Below are 12017 nucleotides of genomic sequence, written 5' to 3'. Positions count from 1 at the left end.
CTTCTGCCACAAATTCCCCCAGCTGTGAGCTTTCCAACCTTCTAAGTATTCCTTTATATGTGGTTCAGAGTTCTGGGACCAGCCCCTGAGCCTGCTTGGTTGGGTATTCTGTGTTGTTGTTAACGGAGCTCTCTGCTACACTTCCACCTGATCCGCCATCTTTTTGTTCTCTGGCCATTTGGTTTTAAGTGGAAACTCTCTCTGTAAATTTTGAAGAGATCTGTGTGCATGCATAGTAGAACCCTCCAAGGGTGGGGCTGGGGTGTCCACTAGCTCAGGCACCCTTATAGTCACGAGATGGAGGTGCTCAGACAGCCAGGGACCAATGAACAGATACCAAAAGAAAAGAATGTCCACACCTTTATGTCCACAGTTCTGTCAGGCATCCGTGGCTGCCCTGAAACTTCCACCGCTTGGTCTCACCCAAGATGGTGGCTCCTGGAGCAGCTGAGCATCTTGAATTAGAAAGCAATGGATTTCTTGCTTCTGATACAAATTCTCCTTGCTATAAGCCTTTCAACCTTCTAAATATTCCTTTATATGTGGTTTAGAGTTCTGGCACTATCCCCTGAGCCTCCTTGGTCCTGTATTCTGTGTTGTTGCTGATGGAACTCCTTACTGAACTTCCACCCAATCCACCATCTTGTTTGTTCTTATAAAATCCTTTTAGTAAGTATTTATATCATTTTATTTTTCAATAACAAAGTTTAGTTTTATTATTTTATTCATTCTGACAATATTTGCCTCTTCCACAGCACTTATACCAGTGTTGTCTAGTAGAGATGTAAGTCAGAGGTAGCAATATGGTAGACTAGGCAGTAATGTAATACAGACCTTCTACAACAAAGATTTGTTTTTGTTGTTAAGTGCCATTGAGTTGGTTCCTACTCATAGCAAACTTGTATAGGGTTTCTGAGGAGCAGTTGGTGAACTTGAACCGTTGATGTTATAGTTGAAGCTGACCTTACAGTCCAGCATGTTAACCTGCAGTGCCACACCAGGACTCCACAACAAAGAAAATGAAACAGATGCAAATGACAGTCCTGGAATCCTGAGCTTCAGATGAAGGAGTTAAAAAGTGGTGTGAATGCTTACTATGAGAGGAAGCTGCACAGATGTAGCAAAAACCCCAAACAAACAAAAAACAGACAAAAATTATCAGATTGGTGACTTGTGCTGGCTGACCAGATGCAGTGTGGCAATCTTAAAATTTTTTGAGCGGCTTCAGAGACAAGAGAGTGTGTTGATATTACAGAAACATACCAGAGACTCATGGAGGCGAGGATGTGATTATTGTCTTGTTTCTCATATTCCTATGGTGACCAGAGGGGTGACCATCTCCCAGTGAAGCTCCAGCTCTCCCAGCAGTGAGAGGTGTGTGGTAGTGAGTCGCACAATTGTTAACCCCATCCAAGTGTCTGGGGAGCTATTTGCACCAACCCTGGCACCTGGAATTGGAGACCAGGTTTTGTTTTTTTTTAAAGCTTATAATTATGAACAGTAAATGTTACTAGAAATACTTTTACCTTCTCATCATTTTCATAATGTGATCCTTGAACTGTTTTCATATACTTGTTGCAAGTAATATTTAAATCTCCTTATTATATCCTCTAAAAGAAAAGTCTTAGAAAGGAGTTGGAAAAGAGGGAATGACTCACAAGGGCCATTGACCACAATGCCGCTTGAAAGAGTCTTGGTCTTGGATTGGCTGAAGTTGTATGAGCAGCATCCTTCAACTTGTTCTACAAACTCCTGGGTGAGCTCTTCCTCCTCAGCTTCAGGTGAATAAATAAGATGCTTTCTCAGAGCAGGTTGGTCAAAGATAAAGCCCTTCTTCTTGGGGAAAACTTCCGGATACACAATCAAGGCTTATTAAAGCTTTTAGTTTTTTGGTCAGTACCTATGTTGCTGTTGTTAGGTGCCTTCGAGTTTGTACCATTTCACAGTGAAACTATGCACAACAGAAAAAAACACTGCCTTGTTCTGGGCCAACCTCACAATTATTGCCACCCTTGATCCCATTGAAGCTGCTATATTGCTAATCTATCTCGTTGGGGGTTTTCCTCTTTTTCTCTGACCCTACACTTTAACAAACAAAATATCCTTTTCCAGATAATGGTTCCTCTTGACAATATGTCTGAATTATGAGAGATGAAGTTTGGCCATCCTGGCCTCCAAGGAGCACTCTGGCTGTACTTCTTCCTACATAGATCTGTTTGTTCTTTTGGCAGCCCTTCACTATTTCAATATTCTCCTCTAACACCATAAGTCAAAAGCATCGATTCTTCTATGGTTTTCCTTATTCATTGTGTAGCTTTTACATATATATATATGAGGTTATTAAAAATATCATGGCTTAGGTCAGGCCACCTTATTCCTCAAGTTGACATCTTTTCTCTTCAACACTTTTAAAGGGTCTTGTGCAACCGATCTGCCTAATGAAATATGTCATTTGATTTCTTGATTGCTGCTTCCATGAGAGTTGATAGTAGATCCAAGAAAAATGAAGTCATTGACAATGTCAATCTTTTCTCCATTAATAAGAATGTTGTTTATTGGTCCAGTGGTGAGGATTTTTGTTTTCTTTACATTGAGATGCATCCATACTGAAGGCTGTGGTCTTAGATCTTCATAAGTAAGTATTTTAAGTCCTCTTCACTTTCAGCAAGCAAGGTTGTTTCATCTGAATATCACAGGTTGTTAATGAGTCTTCCTCCAATCCTGATGCCACATTTTTCTTAATTTAACTCAGCTTCTTGGATTATTTGCTTAGCATACAGGTTGAATAAATATGGTGAAAGAATACAATCTTGTTGCACACCTTTTTAAATTTTAAACCATTCAGTATTCCCATGTTCTTTTTGAACAACTGCCTCTTGGTCCAGGTACAGATACCTCATGAGCACAATCAAGTGTTCCAGAATACTCATACTTTGCAATGTTGTCCATAGCTTGTCATGATCCACACAATCAAAAGCCTTTGTGTAGTCAATGAAAGCACAGGCAAACATCTTTTTGGTATTCTCTGCTTTCAGCCAACTTCCATAGAACATCAGAAATGGTATCCCTCATTCCATATCCTCTTTGAATGTGGCTTTAACCTCAGGTTAGTTCTCTGTCAATGCATGCTTGAAGTCATTTCTCTATTACCTTTAGTAAAACTACTCGCATGGGATATTAAAGATATTGTCCAATGATTTCCACATTCTGCTGCATCACCTCTCTTTGGAATGGGCACAAATACGGATCTCTTCCAATCAGTCGGCCAGAGAGTTGTCTTCCAAATTTCTTGGCAGAGATGAGTGAGTGCCTTCTGTGTCGCTTCACTTCTTGTGAAAGGTTTCAATTTTTATTGCATCAATTCCTAGTACCTTGTTCTTTGCCAATTCTTTCAATGCATCTTGGACTTCTTCCTTCAGTATCATTGGCTCTTGATCATATGCTACCTCTTAAAAGGGTTGACCATCAACCATTTCCTTTTGGTACAGTGACTCTTTGTATTCCTTCCATATTCTTTTGATACTTTCTGCATCATCCAATAATTTGCCCAAAGAATCCTTGAATAACGAAAGTCGAGGCTTGAATTTTTTTCTTCAGTTCCCCCAGCTTGAGAAATGCTGAGCATGTTCTTCCATTTTGGTTTTCTGACTCCAGATCTTTGAACATTTTGTTGTAATATTTGACTTTGTGTTCTCGAGCTGACCTTTGAAATTTTCTGTTCAGATCTTGGAACTCCTCATTTCTTCCATTTGCTTTAGCATCTCTACACTGGAGTCAAGTTTCTGTGCCTCTTCTTACATTCATTTTGATCTTTTCTGTCTTTCTTGTTTTCCTAATGACTTTTTGCTTCCTTCCTGTATTATATTCTTGATGTCATCCCAAAATTCTTCTGGTCTTTGGTCTTCAGAGTTTAATGCATCAAATATGTTCTTCAGATAGGAGAATAATAATAGTTCAACCTCAGATTAATTACCACAAACAATTATTTCCTCAATATAATTTTAACAAAGGCAATATAAAGAGATAACAATTAGCTAATGATGGACCAGGAATAATGAAAGAAATGTGGTAAACAACAAATTTTTTCTCTCATAGGAGTAATTAGATTCAACTAACTCAACCAAGTAATGTTTTCTCATCCTCTAGTACTTCTCCAAGGAGCTCTGGTAGTGTTGTTATGAGTCGAGCTGCTAGCCTCACAGTCAGAAGTGTGAAATTACCAGCAGTTCTGTAGAAGAAAGATGATACTTTCTGCTCCTGTAAAGATTTACAGCCTTGGAAACTCTATGCAGGGTCACTATGAGTTGGAATGCACTCTACGGTACGCTATCAGCACTGTACTACTTTCAGAAAAATATGTATAAGATATCATAATTTTTAACACCTACACAGAAACGGTTATTTTTGGTATTATTATCTCTCTATTTGGTACCCAGAAACTAGTCCTAGAATCCTGGTTTAGCTTCAGTGAAATCTCTAAGTACTCATCAGAAGTGATAGGTTTTCCGTTTGCTTCTAGAAACAGGGACAAATCTCTCAGTGTCCATGCAAAGCTTGGAAAGAAGCTCACAAAGTCAGCTGAGTCACAACCTTTACCATTAGCAGGTGAGGATTTTGACCGGATTTGATCTGTCAGCTCAGTAACATAATTGAAATGTTAATTTAGGAAAAGCACAGAAAAACATAGCATTTTTATGCTACATTTTCTTCCAATGCTTATCTGAAACAATTTGCTTTCTCTTCATTCTATCATTCATTTATTCCGCAGACATATTTTGAGAATGTTTATGAACCAGGCACTTGTCTAGTGGTTAACATTATTTCAATACATAAGATAGTGCATTCCAATAGTTTACCCCTTATATCAGAAGTACAGACAATAAACAAGCAACCAAAAATATAATAAAATATCAGCTAGAACTAGTAGTTTGGTGCCATTGAGTCAGTACCGACTCATAGCTATCTTATGCACAACGAAACGCTGCCCGGTACTGGGCTAGCCTCACAATCATTGCTAGGCCTGAGCCCATTGCTGCCACCAGTGTCAATCCATCTCATTGTGGTCTTCCTTTTTTTCTCCAACCCTGCAATTTACAAAACATGAATCTTTCTCCAAAGACTGGTGTCTTCTGACAATGTGTCTGAAGTATAAGAGATGAAGTCTGGAAATCCTGGCTTCCAAGGAGCACTTAGGCTGTACTTCTAACACAGATCTGTTTGCTTTTTGACACTCCATGGTACTTTTAATAATCTCCTACAACACGATAACTCAAATGCAGCAGTTTGTCAATGGTCTTCCTTATTCATTGTCCAACTTTCGCATGCATATGATGCTATTGAAAATACCATGGCTTGCGTCAGGCACACCTTAGTTCTCAAACTGACATCTTTGCTGTTGAACACATTAAAGAGTTCTTGTGCAGCAGACTTGTGTAATGTGATACGTCAATTGATTTCTTGACTGCTGTTTCCATGAGTGCTGATAGTTGATCCAAGAAGAATGAAGTCCTTGACAACTTCAATCTTTTCTCTGCTAATAAGAATGTTGTTTATTGGTCCTATGGTGAGGATTTTTGTTTTCTTTACATTGAAATGCAACCCATATGGAAGACTGTGGTCTTTGATCTTCATCAGTATTATAAGTACTCTTCACTTTTTGCAAGCCAGGTAGTATCACCTGCATATTGTAGTTTGTTAATGAGTCTTCCTCCTGTTGATGCCATGTTTTTCTTCATATAATCCAGCCATTCAGATAATTTGCTCAGCATAAGATTTAATAAATATTGGTGAAAGCATACAACCCTTTCACATACCTTTCCTAATTTTAAAACATTTGGTGTTCTCTTGTTCTGTTTGAATGAGTGCTTCTTGGTCTATACGCAAGTTCCTCATGAGCCCAATTAAGTGTTCCAGAATTCTCATACTTTGCAATGTTGTCCATAGCTTGTTATGATCCACACACTTGAAAGCCTTTGTGCATAGTAAATAAAGCCAGGTAAACATCTTTCTGGTATTCTCTGCTTTCAGCCAAGATTCAGCTGATGTCAGCAATGATATCCCTCATTCCACTTTCTCTTCTGAGCCCTGCTTGAACCTCTGGAAGTTCTCTGTCAATGTATGATTGCGGTTGCTTTTGTAGTATCTTCAGTAAAACTTTACTAGAATGGGATATCAATGTTATTGTCCTATGATTTCTGAATTCTGTCAGGTCACCTCTCTTTGGAATGGACATATTTACAGATTTATTCCAGTCAGTTGCCCAGGTACCGTACCTGTCTTCAAATCTCTAGACATAGATGGGTAAGTGCTTCCAGTGCCATATTAGTTTGTTGAAATATTTCAATCTATATTTCATCAATACCAGGGGGCCTTGTTTATTGCCAATGCCTTCAGTGCACCTTGAAATACTTTCTTCAGGGTCATTACTCTTGATCATCTGCTACCTCTAGAAATTATCGAACATCGACAATGTCTTTTTAGTACAGTGACTGTGGAATTCCTTCCATCTTATTTTTATGCTTTCCGCATTATTCAATAATTTACAAAGAGAATCTTTCAATACCACAAGTCGAGGCTTGAATTCTTTCTTTTGTTCTCTCAACTTGAGAAATGCTGAGCATGTTCTTCCCAAAAGGAAAGAACAAATATCAGATAGTGATAACTTTGTCTAGAAGAAAAATGAGGTAAAGAATAACTTTGTACATCCTCATTTGCTGTTAGTTTATGTAATTGTTCAGATAGTACTTTCTGAGTTGATATTTACAAGAAATCTGAATTATGGAATGAATCATCCACAAACGAATCCATTGGAAGAGCATTGCAGGCAATCTTTAAATAGGCAGTAAGTGAGTGTGTCCAATCTGTAGCCAGAACACCAGTAAGGCTATGACCCATTACCAGGAAAAACAGGAGCCAGACCTTTTAAACTTTGGAAGTCATATTAAGGAAAGGAGTCTGAATTTTATATAAATTTAAAGGAAGCTATTTAGGGAAGGTGATCGCTACGGTTTTCTTTGAACTTGACTAGATCAGGATTCTCAGTGATTTGACGGTTTAGATGTAGTCATCTCTAATGATGAGATCTAATATTATGTGATCATCTATAATGGTGAAATATTCTATGAACAAGCAATCAATTGAAAGGAAGTTTCTGCTGGTGTGTCATCTACTTTCAGTGTATTGAACTAAGTCAAACTTGTGGATTTCTGCTGGGTGTGGATCCTGCATCTGGTTTGTCATTTGACCTTTGGTTTTTTGAACTTGAGCCAGTGGCTCAAGTTGCCTTCTCTATTGTCTTCTTATCTTGGAAGTCATCAGCAGCTTGCTATCTTACCTGGCTGACCTGCCTGCTCACCATCTGACCTGCCTATCTTAGTTCATCAGGTCTGTAGCTATGTAAGTGAGAAGTCTCCAGCCTGACACCTGTCCCAAGCACTTGGGATTTTCCCTGTGACACTGTGGGTTAATGACCCGTACTGAAAAGTCATTTGAACTGCAAGGTCAGTGGTTCAAGCTCACCAGCTGTTCCTCAGAAATCCTATAAAGGGTCACTGTAGTTTGTAACCAGGTCAAAGGCACTTAATGGTAACAACGAGCATGTGAGTCATACCCTTGATATAAACTTCTCTTTATATATATGCATAATAAGCTTCACTGGTTTTCCTTCTTTTTAGAACCTAACTTGAGACAGTTGGGTAGTTGAAAGAGCATATGGTCTGATATTTGTTTTTGAAAGGTTATTATGACTGGTGCAAATTATGTAAGAATCAAGAATATAAACAGAGAAAGCAATTAGGCAGTTCAGGAGGCAACCCAGAAGAAAGGTAATGGAGGGCTTATACTAGAGTTATGATAATGGAAGTTTTGAGGATCAGTCTGGGGAAATGTTTTTGAAAGTGCCGATAACTGGATTTAATGATTACTAGTTCTTAGAGTTTAAGGAGCTCTGGTGGATCTGTAGAATAAGCACTGGACGGCTATCTGCAAGGTCAGCAATTCAAACCCTCCAGCTGCTCTATGAAAGCAAGATACAACTCTCTGCTCTTGTAAACACTGCAGCCTCAGTAACCCCATGCATGGTTACTATAAGGTGGAATCAACTTGATGATACAGAATTTGAGAGTATAAGGAAAAACATCATGCAGAATGATTCCAACAGTCTAATTATCACTAGCATGATGATATGAAAATTTACCGTGGTAAGGAAAACTGGGTAAGATTAGGTATATACAAGCAGACTAAGAAATTTTACTTGTATATGTTTAGTTTGAGATGGGTCTTACGCATCTAAATGGAAAAGATGAGAAGGTTGCTATTTATACAAGTTTTAAAAGTTGAGAACAGATAATTTGACTAGAGATATAAATTTGATGGTGAGTCATATGTAGATGATATGGAACAACTGGAGACTGGGTAAGATCACCTAGGGACCCTGTATAGGGCTTCTGAGGAACAGCTGGTGGGTTTGAACTGCCAAATTGTGGTTCAAGTTTGAAAGAAGTAAAAGATTCTTTTTTTTTTTTTGCCCCAAATGCTGTTTAAAAACTAACATGAGGACTAAGAACTACTAGATGCAGAAAGTGAAGATGACCTTAGCAAAAATCAAAACATTAACTAATTGCATGTGAACTTTAAAACTGATTTTGTAGAAATAGTGAAGCTACTGAATATAGCCCAGACTTGGTAACGCAGGAAGGTGGAAGAAAAATTAATTAGGAAGTAATGGAACTGAGAGATCAGAGTTTTGGATAAGTATCTATTGGATGTTGAAATGTTTAGAAAGATCATGAATTAGAAGCTAAAATTTGTTAACATATCAGTGGTTTGTTTGATGAGAAGTTGGTAAACGAACACAATAAAAAATGAAACAAAGTGTAAGAGTATGTGCTTAAAAGCATCTTTTCTTATCATTGAAAGCAGAAAAAGAAAGTATCTGGAAGATAGTATGAAAGTAACAAGGAGCAAGTATGACATCTAACTAATATATGTTGTTGTTTTTATGTGCCATGGAGTTGGTTCTGACTCATAGTGACCCTGTACAGGGTTTCTGAGGTTGTAAATCTTTATGGGAGCAGAAAGCCTCATCTTTCTCCTGCAGAACAGCTGGTAGTTTCGAACTGCTGACCCTGAGGTTCACAGCCCGATTCATAACCAGTATGCTACCAGAGTTCCTTCTAACTAATATATGGGACCTGTTAAATACAAGGTAAAGGAGAGAATACATCACCATTTGAGACCACATGATGGGCTTGAAAGTGAAATAATATTGGTAGGGGATAACCAGGTTAAAAGTAAACATTTAGAGAAAATGGTAAGTATATTTGGATTTTGTTGAAGGGAGAATTAAGTTCTAAAGGTCTTTGAGGGTTTGAAGATTAGAGACTAGTTTAGTTCAGAGAGGGGATGTACAGAGTTCTGTGTAGTTGAAGATTATTTATGGCCAAGTAGGTTCAGAATTCTAAGGGTGACTGAGGAAACTGACATGTTGAGAATAATGGGATTCTTTATAGAAGGACTTATGAATTCTCCTAAAGTTGTACAACTCCATACTTTGTGATATAATGAAGCAGCTCTTTTCTTGACTTGGGGATACTTGGGACAACAAAAAGGATACTGTAGTTGGTCCATGGCCTGTTGGTTGATGGTTCCCATGCTATTGTATACACAAGTGCTACTCATTAGTATTGCCAAAGCAAAGATCCAGGAATCGTTCCGGTTGTCTCCCTAGAAGTCAATGCAGAGACCACATAGAAGAATGACTAAGAACATGTGCTTTGGAATAAAATAGATCAAGTTTGATTCTCAGCTCTGTCTCATTTTATAATGTAGACTTAGGCAAATCATTTCCCTACACATGATTTATTTTACCTCTGTATAGTGAGTTCTTTGATATTTAATTTAAGGTGTTCTGAAAATAAATGTTACTGTATATAAAGGCATATCATAGTGTTAAGCACATAAATAGTTGATAAACATTGCTATTATGATCAACTACTAATATACAAAAATGTCTCCTGAATGTGACCCTATTCTATTGCACTGACATGCCACAGAAGGAACTTATTTGACAACTATTGAAATATGCTATTTTAACAAAAGTGCTTTTTGCCTAAAACTTTTAAGAGTAGTAATGCATCTTTTTTTTTTTTTAATGAAAAAAAAAATGCTGTTATCAGACTTTGACTTGTCCTCTTACTAGTACATCTGCTATGGATAAGGCCATTCTTATCACCTCTTTGGGAGTCCAATGTAAAAAGTCAACATAGGTTTGTAAAACATCTAATCAGCTTTAGTGGCACTTCCAAAAGGTTCAATAAAACATTTTGTTATGCTATATGTGAAAGGTACATAACTGAAAAATCATTAGACATCATGAACTCCATAACCTAACTAATTAACCTTATTATTCCTCTCTTTGTTTATGCCATGGGGATCTGGGTACATGTTATGGATTGACTTCCAAATTAATACTTTATCCTCAGAGGTTATGTTTTCTTTATGTGCAAAGGTAATTTTTACTAGATAATGAACTGCATCCAAAGCCAAAGTAAAGATGAGGAATAACACACTGATATAATCTACTGGAATCATAATTCAACATTTGAGAAGTAATACAGAAGGAACAAAGCAGTATGTAAGTCATGGCAGGCATGGTACCATTTGAGGTTGGGAGCAACAATAGTCATCTTAGTTGCCATGGGCAGCTGTGAGAAATCATTCAGCAATTTCAAACAAACTGCCACAGATGCTATTTTCAGGAGATATTTCACTGACAAGGAAGGCTATCTGGCATGAGTATAATTTAAAAGATTTATTTTTACCTTCTATACATCTCCCTGTCCCTCAGTATCAAGCAGAACTATGGCATTGTTTGGTTTATTAGGATGAGGCACACATCACATCCAAATTCCCTTGGTGTGCGACTGCCTTGTGGAGCCCAGAGAGAAGCTTGGAAAGCATGAATCAGATATTTTTGAATGAAGTGTTAATAGAAATTGGTACTAGATATTGAAATAAAGAAATAGCTAAAGATCAACTTGTATTGATCTTAACTACAACCAGAGAATAATGAAATTAGATTATCAATACAGATTGTAACATTTTTCTTTATATCAAGTATCTGTACAAGCTAGATATTACCACATAAATGTCTTAGATTTCATTTTTATCTATATTAATTTTTATCACTGCCTCTTTAATCCAGAAAGATTCATTTATACCATGAAAAGAGGAAAATTAAAGCAAATGGTAATGCAAGAGTGAGCTCATTCTTATCCTCTCTAACAGAGTGAAGACAAAAATTTCAACCTTAAGTTAACTTTCAATATTTATTCCACCTCTAAACTTTCACTTTTAATCAGCATAAATGATGTTGGGTAGTGTGAGTGAACAGAAGGTACTGGCTTGAGCTTTGGTGGTGCCACTTACCCTTTTTCTTCCCAGCCAACTTGTTCATCAGGTAGGATTTGCTTGTGCAGTAGAGGCCCACAATAGCCACCACCACAACAGGTTGTGTAATGGCAGACAGGGTCTTCAAAGATTCCTGATTAGCTGTCAGTTTCCCATTTCTGTTCTCAATGAGGTACACTGGGTCTGGCATATGGATCTCAGAGGTCATGTCCAAGATGTTATCTTTATCTATAAGGGAAGGTTAGATGGAATGCAATTTCTAGACAGTTAGCTTAGCTATAATATTACAAGATGGACTGAAGTTTTATTTTCTATCCTTGAACTTTGTTCCCTCTTTCAGTTTTAAAACTCCTTGGGGGCAAATTTCTGTTTTAAGATCCGTATGACATTGAAGTAAAGTGGGTATCATTTCAAACTAGATTGTTATAACATTAGGATGCTTAATGCAAAATACATGGTAACCACAAATATTTGAAAAATATTATAATATTTTTATGGGTAGAACACACAATTCAACAAATACAATTTCTCCGGTGTACATTGATCGTTCACCAAAGAAATTATCTAAAATTATACACAGTAAGAGAAGGAAATAAAATGAGTTCTTA

General features: G+C 37.4%; 1 pseudogene; it reads right to left on the bottom strand.

Moving 5' to 3' along the window:
• Positions 1 to 1305: 1305 nt before the first annotated feature.
• On the bottom strand, positions 1306 to 11617 carry LOC102824618 (annotated as a pseudogene).
• Between the last annotated feature and the right edge of the window lie 400 nt (positions 11618 to 12017).

Source organism: Chrysochloris asiatica, unplaced genomic scaffold, assembly GCF_000296735.1.
Source record: "Chrysochloris asiatica unplaced genomic scaffold, ChrAsi1.0 scaffold00002, whole genome shotgun sequence".
Classification (NCBI taxonomy): domain Eukaryota; kingdom Metazoa; phylum Chordata; class Mammalia; order Afrosoricida; family Chrysochloridae; genus Chrysochloris; species Chrysochloris asiatica.
The sequence above is the reverse complement of the archived record's forward strand: the minus strand, read 5'-3'. Positions and strand labels throughout refer to the sequence as shown.